Consider the following 13,711-nt stretch of genomic DNA (forward strand, 5'->3'; position numbering starts at 1 on the left):
CACCTCTTTGCCGTTATTATTTTGAGTCTTTTTGTATTTCCTATAAGCCATCTCTTTTGCTTTCACACTAGTTGATACTTCTTTTGTGAACCACACTGGCTTCCTTTTCCTGGTGCTTTTACTAACCCTTTTAATACAAAGGTCTGTTGCACTTAGTGTTGCACTTTTCAGTTTTTCCCACCTCTCCTGCACTCCTTCCAAGTTCTTCCAGTCCGCCAATGAATCACTTAAACATCTCCCCATATTTGCAAAGTCAGCATTTCTAAAATCCAACACCTTTGTTTTTGTGTGACAGGATTTGGATCCTGTCTTTATACTAAACCATACTGCTTGATGATCACTGGATCCCAGGTGCTCACCCACATATATGTCGGATATCCTATCACCATTTGTAAGAATTAAAGCTAATATTGAGTCTTTGCGAGTGGGCTCCCTCACCAATTGCTTGAGAGATGCTCCCTGTTAGAAGGGATGTAGAAATTTGCCACTTGTAGCTGAACTTGCAAAAGACCCCTCCCAATTAACATCAGGTAAATTAAAGTCTCCCATGATTATGACTTCTCTCTTAAAAGCCATTTTAGTGATGTCCAACAATAGGTTCCTGTCCAAATCCTGCCCCTGGCCTGGTGGTCTATAGATCACCCCAATGCACATAATGTCCTTCTCCCCGGTTTCTATGGTGACCCAAAGGGCCTCAGTTTTGTCTTCAATATTTTGTATTAAAGTAGCATTTATGCTTTTTTCACATACATTGCTACCCCACCTCCTATTCTTCCTATTTTATCCTTCCTAAATAAATTGTTTACTGGTATAGCTATGTCCCAGTCATGATTTTCATTGCACCATGACTCTGTAATTGCCACAAAATCCAGGTTATTCCTTGTCATTATCGCAATTAGCTCTGGAATTTTGTCTCCTAAACTACTAGCATTTGTACACATAGCTTTAAGAATTTTGTCTGTGCATTTGTTATTAGTAGCCATGTCCAGACCATACAAAAAAAATGACAAGTTTAAAATTGAAATTACCTGTTTGGGGATGTTGCTCAGTGTTTGTTTTTTTTTTGTTTGTTTTTTTACTAATCAGGAATCACACTGTGTCCTTTACACCACGACTACACCTCACTAAATGTAAAGAGTTAGTACACCTGACCACAATGTCCAAATGATCAAAGGAGGTAAACACCAGAGAGCATGCAATAATAAACTATGTTTCACTGTGCAACTTCCCCACACATGCAATGCCAATTACAAGCCAATCATTACATCAAAAAACATGAATGAGTTTGCATAAGAGAGAGCTGTAGTGAGCAGTTTGGGGATGTATTTTCATAGTGTAAAAAGACAGATAACATTTGTACAGGTGAGAATTCAAATGTTTTTGGTAAGCTATAGACATAAATTTGAGTAGTTGTGGGTAGGGGCAGAGGGGAAGCATTTGATATGCCAGCTGTCAGGATCCCGGTGCTCAATATACCAGCCCTGGAATCCCGACAGCCACCATACCAACAACTATTCTCCCCCTTTGGAGGTCCACAACCCCCCTGGAGGGAGAATAAATAGCTTGGTGCACGTATCTCTGCACCATGCCATCAAGGGGCTCTGTTGCACTAACCCTGCTGCCAGCATGCCAGGGGTCGGGATCCCTGTACCGGTATGCTGGGCACCGGGATCCTGACAGCTGCATAATGTTCTACACCCGGACAGAGGCAGTCATGTGTAGGGGCAGAGGCACACATGGGTAGGGGCAGAGGCACACACAGGTAAGGATACAGGAACACATGGGTAGTGGCAGAGGCAAACATGGGTAGGGGCAGAGGCACCCACAGGTAAGTATAGAGGCACCCACAGGTAAAGGCATAGGCACACACAGGTAGGGCAGAGACACCCACAGGAAAGGATAGAGGCACACACGGGTAGGGGCAGAGTCACACACAGGTAAGGATATAAGTATACGGGCAGGAGGAAAGGCACCTACAGGTAAGGGCAGATGCACACACGGGTAGGGGCAGAGGTACACACAGGTAAGGATATAAGTATACGGGTAGGAGGAAAGGTACCTACAGGTAAGGGCAGACGCACACACGGGTAGGGGCAGAGGCACATACGGGTTGGGAAAGAGGCATACTTTAGTGTCAAAGCTAAGCAAGGAGACCTATGGTCCTTTGACATAGAGTCAGCCTGCAAACCTAACATATTTAACATTCAGCAGGCATAGCTTGGCCTGTCATCCCACCATGTATAGGGCAGCAGCAGAAGCAAGACGGGGCAGAGAAAGAGGCAGATTATTCTCCTCAGCACCAGCATTTTGACAGCATCAATCCGGGGAAGCCCAGAGGTGCGGCCTGACAAAGATTGGCATTATTCTTTAAATTTCGTAGTAAAGCACAGGTATTCAGCTAGTTTATTGTATAATTGTTAGAAGGAGTTTATTTCCAAACTGATCCTCTGCAGAAAACTTCACACTCGGAAGTTAATGTCTGGTAAATGTATGAAGAGATGACCACTATAGCACTTGGCGTATATACAGTATTCTGATGAACCCTATGGGGTATATTTACCAAAAATCATATTTTTCTGAATTAAGTTAAAGTTCAAACACGAATGACATTGAATGCGTGAATTTGCAACTTTTTGAATTTTGTACGCCTCATTTACTATGCTGTCGTATTCTGCATTTTTTGTTTTTTCCAATGTCGATGTCATTCGTATTTTCGGCCTGTGTTTTACGGGAGTGAATAGTAAAACACTGCTGAAATTAACACAATGAATCTCGTCTGGATCTGTGAGATCTGTGCAGGGCTTCATTGTGCACCTTTAAAAAAAATGAAAGTGTTAAAAGTCAAGAAAAAATTTGTGTGGGGTCCCCCCTCCTAAGCATAACCAGCCTCGGACTCTTTGAGCCAGTCCTGGTAGTAAAAATACGGGGAAATAATTGACAGGGGGACAAAAGGCGTAGGAGTCCCCCGTATTTTTTGAACCAGCACCGGGCTCCACTAGTCAGAGAGATAATGCCACAGCCGGGGGACACTTTTATCTTGGTCCCTGCGGCCCTGGCATTAAATCACTATCTAATCACCCCTGGCCGGGGTACCCTGGAGGAGTGGGAACCCCTTCAATCAAGGGGTCCCCCCCTCCAGCCACCCAAGGGCCAGGGGTGAAGCCCGAGGCTGTCCCACCCATCCAAGGGCGGCGGATGGGGGGCTGATAGCCATAGTGTAAAAAAAAGAATATTGTTTTCTGTAGCAGTGCTACAAGTCCCAGCAAGCCTCCCCCGCAAGCTGGTACTTGGAGAACCACAAGTACCAGCATGCGGGGAGAAAACGGGCCCGCTGGTGCCTGTAGTTCTACTACAAAAAAAATACCCCCCCCCAAAAAAAATACACAGACACCGTGAAAGTATAACTTTATTACATACATGCACACTTACATTCATATATGCTTACCTATGTTGACACAAAGAGTCGGTCCCCTTCTCCATGTAGAATCCTGGGGTACCTGTAAATAAAATTATACTTACAAAAAATCCTGTGTAGATCGGTCCTCTTCTTATAAATTATAATCCAGGGACTTGGCAAAACAATAAAACGCATTACCCGAACCACGCATTGAAAGGGGATCCATGTTTACACAAGATACAATGTAGCGCATGGATCCATGCATGACTATCAGAACACGGTAAAAAAAGCAGTTCTGTTTTAAAACTGCTTTTTTTTTACGATTTGTATTTTTTCACGACAGTGTTTGGCTATTGCCGGCAGTGTTTGTGAATTTGAATATTTAGTAAATTACAGAGTTCTATACCTAAACAGCCGCGTTTGACCGATGGTGTATTCATTCGTATTTTGTATCTTTGACTTTCAAAAAAATACGAATGCCCTCATCACTGCCGAGATTTCAGTTTAGTAAATTCCTGATATGACACTTTGATGAAAAAACATCAAATCGGTCATCAAGGCATTAAAGGGAAAGCATGCCTTTTTGCAGATGACACAAAGGTATGCAACAGGGTAGACACACCAGGTTAGGTAAAACAAATGATTGAGGATCTAGGTAGACTAGAGGAATGGTCAAGAGTCTGGCAATTACAGTTTAAAGCCAAAAAATGCAAAATCATGCACTTGGGTCTCAAAAATCCTAAAGCTAAATATAGTATTAATGGCACTATACTGGAAACTACTGAGGAGGAAAGGGATCTAGGAGTCACTATTTCAGATGACTTAAAGGCAGGTAAGCAATGTAACAAGGCAATGAGGAAGGCTAGTCAGATGCTTGGCTGCATTGGGAGAGGAATCAGCAGCCGAAAGAAAGAAGTAATAATGCCACTGTATAGGTCATTGGTACGGCCTCATCTAGAATACTGTATTCAGTTCTGGAGGCCATATCTTCAAAAGGATATTAATACATTAGAAACTGTACAAAGGAGGGCAACTAAAATGGTGCATGGCCTACATCACAAAACATACCCAGAAAGACTAAGAAATCTCAATATGTATAGTTTGGAGCAGAGAAGGGAAAGGGGGGACATGATAGAAACTTTCAAATATTTATTTATTATTTATTAACAGTTTCTTATATAGCGCAGCATATTCCGTTGCGCTTTACAATTAGAACAACAGTAATAGAACAAAACTGGGTAAAAACAGACAGACAGAGGTAGGAAGGCCCTGCTCGCAAGCTTACAATCTATAGGGAAATAGGCATAGATACACAAGGATTGTTGCTAACTATTGCATAATGGTCCACCAGATTGCTAGGTTCTTAATGGGTTGTATGATGATACCCCACAAAGTTATCCAAGTGTCAGGAGGGTGTGAGACTAAAGAAAGACAAGATATGTGATGTTATGAATACTCTACAGAGGATGTAATTAGATAGGGAAGCACTGAAGGTTATGTGGGTGGGTCTGGAATTTGATAGGCTTGTCTGAAGAGGTGAGTTTTCAGGGAACATTTAAAGGTTTGGAGACTAGAGGCGAGTCTTACTGTGCGTGGGAGGGCATTCCACAGAGTGGGTGAAGCCCGGATAAAGTCCTGTAATTTTGAGTGTGAACAAGTAATGCGTGTGGATGAGAGACGTAGATCTTGTGCAGAGCGGAGAGGTCGGGTAGGGAGATATTTTGAGATGAGTGAAGAGATGTATGTTGGTGCAGTTTGGTTAATAGCCTTGTATGTGAGTAAAAGTATTTTATATTTAATACGGTAGAATACCGGTAACCAATGGAGGGACTGACAGAGCGGATATGCAGACGATGAACGTCTGGCAAGGAAGATTAGCCTCGTAGCTGCATTCAAAATGGATTGTAGTGGTGAGAGCCTATGTTTGGGAAGACCGGTCAGGAGACTATTACAATAATCAATGCGGGAGATAATGAGAGCATGGATTAGAGTTTTTGCTGTGTCTTGTGTAAGATAAGGGCGTATTTTGGATATGTTTCTTAGATGTATGTAACATGATCTTGAGACAGATTGAATGTGGGTAACAAAGGACAGTTCAGAGTCAAGAATGACACCTAGGCAGCAAATATATCAAGGGTTTTAACAAAGTCCAGGAGGGAAACATTCTCCAAATGAAGAGAAGCAATAGGACACGAGGACATGCACTGAGGCTGGAGGGGGGGAGGTTCAGGGGAAATTTGCCGAATTTTTTTATCACAGAAAGGGTAGTGGACAAGTGGAATAGCCTCCCATCAGAGGTGGTAGAGGCTAAGACAGTAGAGCAATTTAAACATGCATGGGATAGACATAAGGATATCCTTACAAAGAAATAAGGATCAAATAAGGTTAGAGATAAAAATAATGTAAAAAAAAAAAAAGGGGGCAGACTAAATGGGCCAAGTGGTTCTTATCTGCCTACAAATTCTATGTTTCTATGTTTCTATGTTACCCCTATGTGTCCAGGAGGTCAAAACTTTGTAGAATGCAAAACTATTGCTTCTGGAAACTCATGTAATTTCCTATTGCAAGTCTGCAAAATGACATCCTTGATTCTTCTTGCAAAGTTATGTTTGGACAGCTCATGCACTTGACGAGGTCCTTCAGGAAGGGTACAAACTTGACCCATCTCCCTGAATTAAATTAACATTCCCAGAGATAAACCAAAATTGTCCTGGAAAGACCCAAATGATATACAAGAAAAAAAGATGTATAGTGCTTGCCAGTCAAAATGCTAAACCTTATTTTCTATATTTTAATTTTTACATTGTGTGTTTTTCTTGTTCTTGTTTCACATTTCATTAAAGAGGATTAGCAGCCTCTATATAACAGATGTTTGCATAAATAGTTATACCATATTTAAGTAGAGATGTGCGACGGGCACTTTTCGTGTTTTGTGTTTTGGTTTTGGATCTGGATCCTCGCTTGCGTTTTGGATCTGGATTCGTTTTACCAAAACCACCCTTTCGGGTTTTGGTTTTGGATCTGGATAATTTTTGAAAAAAACACAAAAACAGCTAAAATCAAAGAATTTGGGGGTAATTTTGATCCTACAGTATTATTAACCTCAATAACATTCATTTCCACTCATTTCCAGTCTATTCTGAACACCTCATACCTCACAATATTGTTTTTAGGCCAAAAGGACTGGACTGATGTAGCACGGGGACACCACCACTGGAATGGACTGGATCTATACAGCAGCACTGGACATATGACAGCAGAGGACACCACCACTGTGACTGGACTGATGCAGCACAGGGACACCACTGGACTGATGCAGGACAATATAGCACCACTACAATGGACTGGACTTATACAGCAGCACTGGACATATGGCAGAAGAGGACACCACCACTGTGACTGGACTGATGCAGCACAAGACACCATCACTGGACTGATGCAACACAAGACAGCAATGGAATGACACATAAGACAGAGCAGGTTGCCACACCACTTACCCGCACAGACAGACACTGAGGAGAAAGACACATCCTCTCGCTACACAATCCGGGACTGTAGTGAAAATGGCGGCGACGCACGGCTCCTTATATGGTATCCAAAACCTGCGAGAATCCAACAGTGGGATGATGATGTTTTGCCTCGTTCTGGTTTCCTGAGTCTGGCGGGAAAACCCAAGCCAGGCTCGGATCCAGGCTCAGGATGTGAAGTTCGGTAGGGTTCGGTTCTCAAGGAACCGAACCCGCTCATCCCTATATTTAAGTGAGCTCCATTAGCTAAGTTCTTTTCTTTTTATTTAGTATACTGACAAGCTACAAATGTTGTGATCATTCTTCTTTATGGGGAGTAGGTTGCAGGCATAGAGATAGAAGTATGATCTGACTAATTTCGAAAGTGGAAATTACCATAGCAAGGAAAGTAGGATTATTTTGCAACACCACCTTTTCCACATACATTGTAAAAAAGGCTCTTTATATTAAGGCCATACTTGCCGACATCCTGACTGACCTCTCCGGTAGAGAGCAGCCAGTTTGGCTCAGCAGGGGGGCAGGGCAGGGCACGATGTGCAGAGGAGCGGGGACAGAGGTGGAACAGGGGTGGGGCAGAGGCAGAATGGGGTTGTGGCTATTGCGGGTGTCATTTAAGATATGCACCACTCTGTAATGCTGATATTACCGGCATTTTACTACAGGGGGGCGTGGCTATGATGACACAATTTAGCAAGAATCGCGTCATTGTCTGCCTGGACAGCCCAATTTACTCATTAAGTGGGCAGCTGGGCGCTGGGGGGACTTTAAAAATCGGGAGAATTGTCTGCTCTTCCAGGGGGCCGGGAGGGTCTCCTGATTTTCGGTAGCCTCCCGGACATTCCAGGAGAGTAGGCAAGGTTGATTTAGGCACATAACGTTCTCACATGATGGATAAGTTATTGCTACCAGAAACAACAATGTAAGTGTAATTCACTTGAGGGAGACATCTTGAAATGGTTCAAAGGGATCAGACAAAATATTATCCTGTACTAGCTGAAGATCCCAAGAAATTACAACATGCTTCTCTTTGTTACCTGAAAAATACTGTATCATTCTAAACATATGTTCATAAGATGCCAGAGTTGTATCAAGAAGAGCACAGATACCTGAATTCGTATGGTTATGAGAGCAAGGCCTTTAACTAATACAACCTGAAGAAAATATGGGATGGTAGTAGAAGCAGAATAAAATAAAATAGTTTGTTTCCATCAAAGAGTAAAGCACTTCCAAATCCATGATTAAGCCATGAAGTTTTAGTCTTGGATCCTGACACCACTTAAGGAATTTTATGAAGGATGACATAATCTATCAAACTGCTGTCCCACTTAGGCTTGGTACATACTTGCCGATGTTACATCAGATGTGACATTGTGCAAGATTACCCACACTGCGCAATCTACAGTATATCGTTCATACACACTGAACGATATCGTTTGCTACTTATCAGTGATGACATGCACCCACATCCAGGTGCATGCCGTCTTGTACAATATCTTTAAATTTCAAGGTGACAACTAAAGATATTGTACATCGTTAATGACCTGCGAGAGCGTGCATCGTTAACGATATAGTAAATACACCCCGGATGATGTGAACGATATATCACCCGATCTGTCAGATCGGACGATTTAACAGGTGCACATCATCAAGTGTGTACCCAGCATTAGTAAGTAGGTCTAGTTGAAGATCTTGAATGCATCACATTACCCAAGATTGAATGTTCTTAGAGGATGAAAACATTCCTAGGGGATAAAGACGCATGTAATTAGTACCATTTGCTGAGACTAAGTTGGTTATGCTAAATGTTGAGATTTGATAAGGACATTATGCCTTTTGCTGTGTGTATGCATATTTTCAGAAGGAAGCAGATGCATATTTGGAGTAATGATGAGCGGGTTCGGATCCTCGGGATCCGAACCCGCCCGAACTTCACCTTTTTTGGCACGGGTCCGAGCAACTCGGATACTCCCGCCTTGCTCGGTTAATCCGAGCGTGCCCGAACGTCATCATCCCGCGGTCGGATTCTCGCGAGATTCGTATTCTATATAAGGAGCCGCGCGTCGCTGCCATTTTTCACTCGTGCATTGGAGATTATCGTGAGAGGACGTGCCTGGTGTCCTCTCAGTTTCTATGTTCAGTGGGCTGCAAATATCTGTGCTCCGTGTGCTGCAAATATCTGTGCTCAGTGTGCTGCAAGTGCAAATATCTACGTTCTCTGCCTGAAAAACGCTCCATATCTGTGCTCAGTGTGCTGCAAATATCTGTGCTCAGTGTGCTAATTACTTTATTGTGGGGACCGGGGACCAGCAGTATTATATAGTAGGAGGACACTGCAGTGTTTTGCTGACCAGTGACCACCAGTATTATACGTTCTCTGCCTGAAAAATGCTCCATATCTGTGCTGCATTGTAGTATATAGTAAGAGGACAGTGCAGAATTTTGCTGACCACCAGTATAACTATAAATATAGCAGTACGGTACAGTAGTCCACTGCTCTACCTCTGTGTCGTCAAGTATACTATCCCATCCATACCTGTGGTGCATTTCAGTTTTGCACAGTTTGCTGACCACCAGTATATAATATATAGCAGTACGGTACAGTAGGCCACTGCTCTACCTACCTCTGTGTCGTCAAGTATACTATCCATCCATACCTGTGGTGCATTTCAGTTTTGCACAGTTTGCTGACCGCCAGTATATAATATATAGCAGTACGGTACAGTAGGCCACTGCTCTACCTACCTATGTGTCGTCAAGTATACTATCCATCCATACCTGTGGTGCATTTCAGTTTTGCACAGTTTGCTGACCACCAGTATATAATATATAGCAGTACGGTAGAAAAGTTCACTGCTCTTCCTACCTCTGTGTCATCAAGTATACTATCCATCCATATCTGTGGTGCCTTTCAGTTTTGCACAGTTTGCTGACCATCAGTATATAATATATAGCAGTATGGTAAAGAAGGCCACTGCTCTACCTACCTCTGTGTCGTCAAGTATACTATCCATCCATACCTGTGGTGCATTTCAGTTTTGCACAGTTTGCTGACCACCAGTATATAATATATAGCAGTACGGTACAGTAGGACACTGCACTACCTACCTCTGTGTCGTCAAGTATACTATTTATCCATACCTGTGGTGCATTTCAGTTTTGCACAGTTTGCTGACCACCAGTATATAATATATAGCAGTATGGTAAAGAAGGCCACTGCTCTACCTACCTCTGTGTCGTCAAGTATACTATCCATCCACACCTGTGGTGCATTTCAGTTTTGCACAGTTTGCTGACCACCAGTATATAATATATAGCAGTACGGTAGAGAAGTCCACTGCTCTACCTACCTCTGTGTCGTCAAGTATACTATCCATCCATACCTGTGGTGCATTTCAGTTTTGCGAGGTTTTCTGACCACCAGTATATGATACATAACAGTACGGTACAGTAGGCCACTGCTCTACCTACCTCTGTGTCGTCAAGTATACTATCCATCCATACCTGTGGTGCATTTCAGTTTTGCACAGTTTGCTGACCACCAGTATATAATATATAGCAGTACGGTAGAAAAGTTCACTGCTCTTCCTACCTCTGTGTCATCAAGTATACTATCCATCCATATCTGAGGTGCATTTCAGTTTTGCACAGTTTGCTGACCATCAGTATATAATATATAGCAGTATGGTAAAGAAGGCCACTGCTCTACCTACCTCTGCGTCGTCAAGTAAACTATCCATCCATACCTGTTGTGCATTTCAGTTTTGCACAGTTTGCTGACCACCAGTATATAATATATAGCAGTACGGTACAGAAGTCCACTGCTCTACCTACCTCTGTGTCGTCAAGTATACTATCCATCCATACCTGTGGTGCATTTCAGTTTTGCACAGTTTGCTGACCATCAGTATATAATATATAGCAGTATGGTAAAGAAGGCCACTGCTCTACCTACCTCTGTGTCGTCAAGTAAACTATCCATCCATACCTGTTGTGCATTTCAGTTTTGCACAGTTTGCTGACCACCAGTATATAATATATAGCAGTACGGTACAGAAGTCCACTGCTCTACCTACCTCTGTGTCGTCAAGTATACTATCCATCCATACCTGTGGTGCATTTCAGTTTTGCGAGGTTTTCTGACCACCAGTATATGATATATAACAGTACGGTACAGTAGGCCACTGCTCTACCTACCTCTGTGTCGTCAAGTATACTATCCATCCATACCTGTGGTGCATTTCAGTTTTGCACAGTTTGCTGACCACCAGTATATAATATATAGCAGTACGGTACAGTAGGACACTGCACTACCTACCTCTGTGTCGTCAAGTATACTATTTATCCATACCTGTGGTGCATTTCAGTTTTGCACAGTTTGCTGACCACCAGTATATAATATATAGCAGTATGGTAAAGAAGGCCACTGCTCTACCTACCTCTGTGTCGTCAAGTATACTATCCATCCACACCTGTGGTGCATTTCAGTTTTGCACAGTTTGCTGACCACCAGTATATAATATATAGCAGTACGGTAGAGAAGTCCACTGCTCTACCTACCTCTGTGTCGTCAAGTATACTATCCATCCATACCTGTGGTGCATTTCAGTTTTGCGAGGTTTTCTGACCACCAGTATATGATACATAACAGTACGGTACAGTAGGCCACTGCTCTACCTACCTCTGTGTCGTCAAGTATACTATCCATCCATACCTGTGGTGCATTTCAGTTTTGCACAGTTTGCTGACCACCAGTATATAATATATAGCAGTACGGTAGAAAAGTTCACTGCTCTTCCTACCTCTGTGTCATCAAGTATACTATCCATCCATATCTGAGGTGCATTTCAGTTTTGCACAGTTTGCTGACCATCAGTATATAATATATAGCAGTATGGTAAAGAAGGCCACTGCTCTACCTACCTCTGTGTCGTCAAGTAAACTATCCATCCATACCTGTTGTGCATTTCAGTTTTGCACAGTTTGCTGACCACCAGTATATAATATATAGCAGTACGGTACAGAAGTCCACTGCTCTACCTACCTCTGTGTCGTCAAGTATACTATCCATCCATACCTGTGGTGCATTTCAGTTTTGCACAGTTTGCTGACCACCAGTATATAATATATAGCAGTACGGTACAGTAGGACACTGCAATACCTACCTCTGTGTCGTCAAGTATACTATTTATCCATACCTGTGGTGCATTTCAGTTTTGCACAGTTTGCTGACCACCAGTATATAATATATAGCAGTATGGTAAAGAAGGCCACTGCTCTACCTACCTCTGTGTCGTCAAGTATACTATCCATCCACACCTGTGGTGCATTTCAGTTTTGCACAGTTTGCTGACCACCAGTATATAATATATAGCAGTACGGTAGAGAAGTCCACTGCTCTACCTACCTCTGTGTCATCAAGTATACTATCCATCCATACCTGTGGTGCATTTCAGTTTTGCGAGGTTTTCTGACCACCAGTATATGATACATAGCAGTACGGTACAGTAGGCCACTGCTCTACCTACCTCTCTGTCGTCAAGTATACTATCCATCCATACCTGTGGTGCATTTCAGTTTTGCACAGTTTGCTGACCACCAGTATATAATATATAGCAGTACGGTAGAAAAGTTCACTGCTCTTCCTACCTCTGTGTCATCAAGTATACTATCCATCCATATCTGAGGTGCATTTCAGTTTTGCACAGTTTGCTGACCATCAGTATATATTATATAGCAGTATGGTAAAGAAGGCCACTGCTCTACCTACCTCTGTGTCATCAAGTAAACTATCCATCCATACCTGTTGTGCATTTCAGTTTTGCACAGTTTGCTGACCACCAGTATATAATATATAGCAGTACGGTACAGAAGTCCACTGCTCTACCTACCTCTGTGTCGTCAAGTATACTATCCATCCATACCTGTTGTGCATTTCAGTTTTGCACAGTTTGCTGACCACCAGTATATAATATATAGCAGTACGGTACAGTAAGCCACTGCTCTACCTACCTCTGTGTCGTCAAGTATACTATCCATCCATACCTGTGGTGCATTTCAGTTGTGCGCAGTATATATAGTAGTAGGCCACTGCTATTGATATATTACTGGCATATAATTCCACACATTAAAAAATGGAGAACAAAAATGTGGAGGGTAAAAGAGGGAAAGATCAAGATCCACTTCCACGTCGTGCTGAAGCTGCTGCCACTAGTCATGGCCGAGACGATGAAATGCCATCAACGTCGTCTTCCAAGGCCGATGCCCAATGTCATAGTAGAGAGCATGTAAAATCCCAAAAAATAAAGCTCAGTAAAATTACCCAAAAATCTAAATCAAAATCGTCTGAGGAGAAGCGTAAACTTGCCAATGTGCCATTTAAGACACGGAGTGACAAGGAACGTCTGATGGCCTGGCCTATGTTCATGGCTAGTGGTTCAGCTTCACATGAGGATGGAAGCAATCATCCTCCTGCTAGAAAACTTAAAATAGTTAAGATGGCAAAAGCACAGCAAAGAACTGTGCGTTCTTCTAAATCACAAATCCCCAAGGAGAGTCCAATTGAGTCGGTTGCGATGCCTGACCTTCCCAACACTGGACGGGAAGAGGTGGCGCCTTCCACCATTTGCACGCCCCCTGCAAGTGCTGGAAGGAGCACCCGCAGTCCAGTTCCTGATAGTCAAATTGAAGATGTCACTGTTGAAGTACACCAGGATGAGGATATGGGTGTTGCTGGCGCTGAGGAGGAAATTGACAAGGAGGATTCTGATGGTGAGGTGGTTTGTTTAAG

This window comes from Pseudophryne corroboree, chromosome 8, assembly GCF_028390025.1.
Source record: "Pseudophryne corroboree isolate aPseCor3 chromosome 8, aPseCor3.hap2, whole genome shotgun sequence".
Classification (NCBI taxonomy): domain Eukaryota; kingdom Metazoa; phylum Chordata; class Amphibia; order Anura; family Myobatrachidae; genus Pseudophryne; species Pseudophryne corroboree.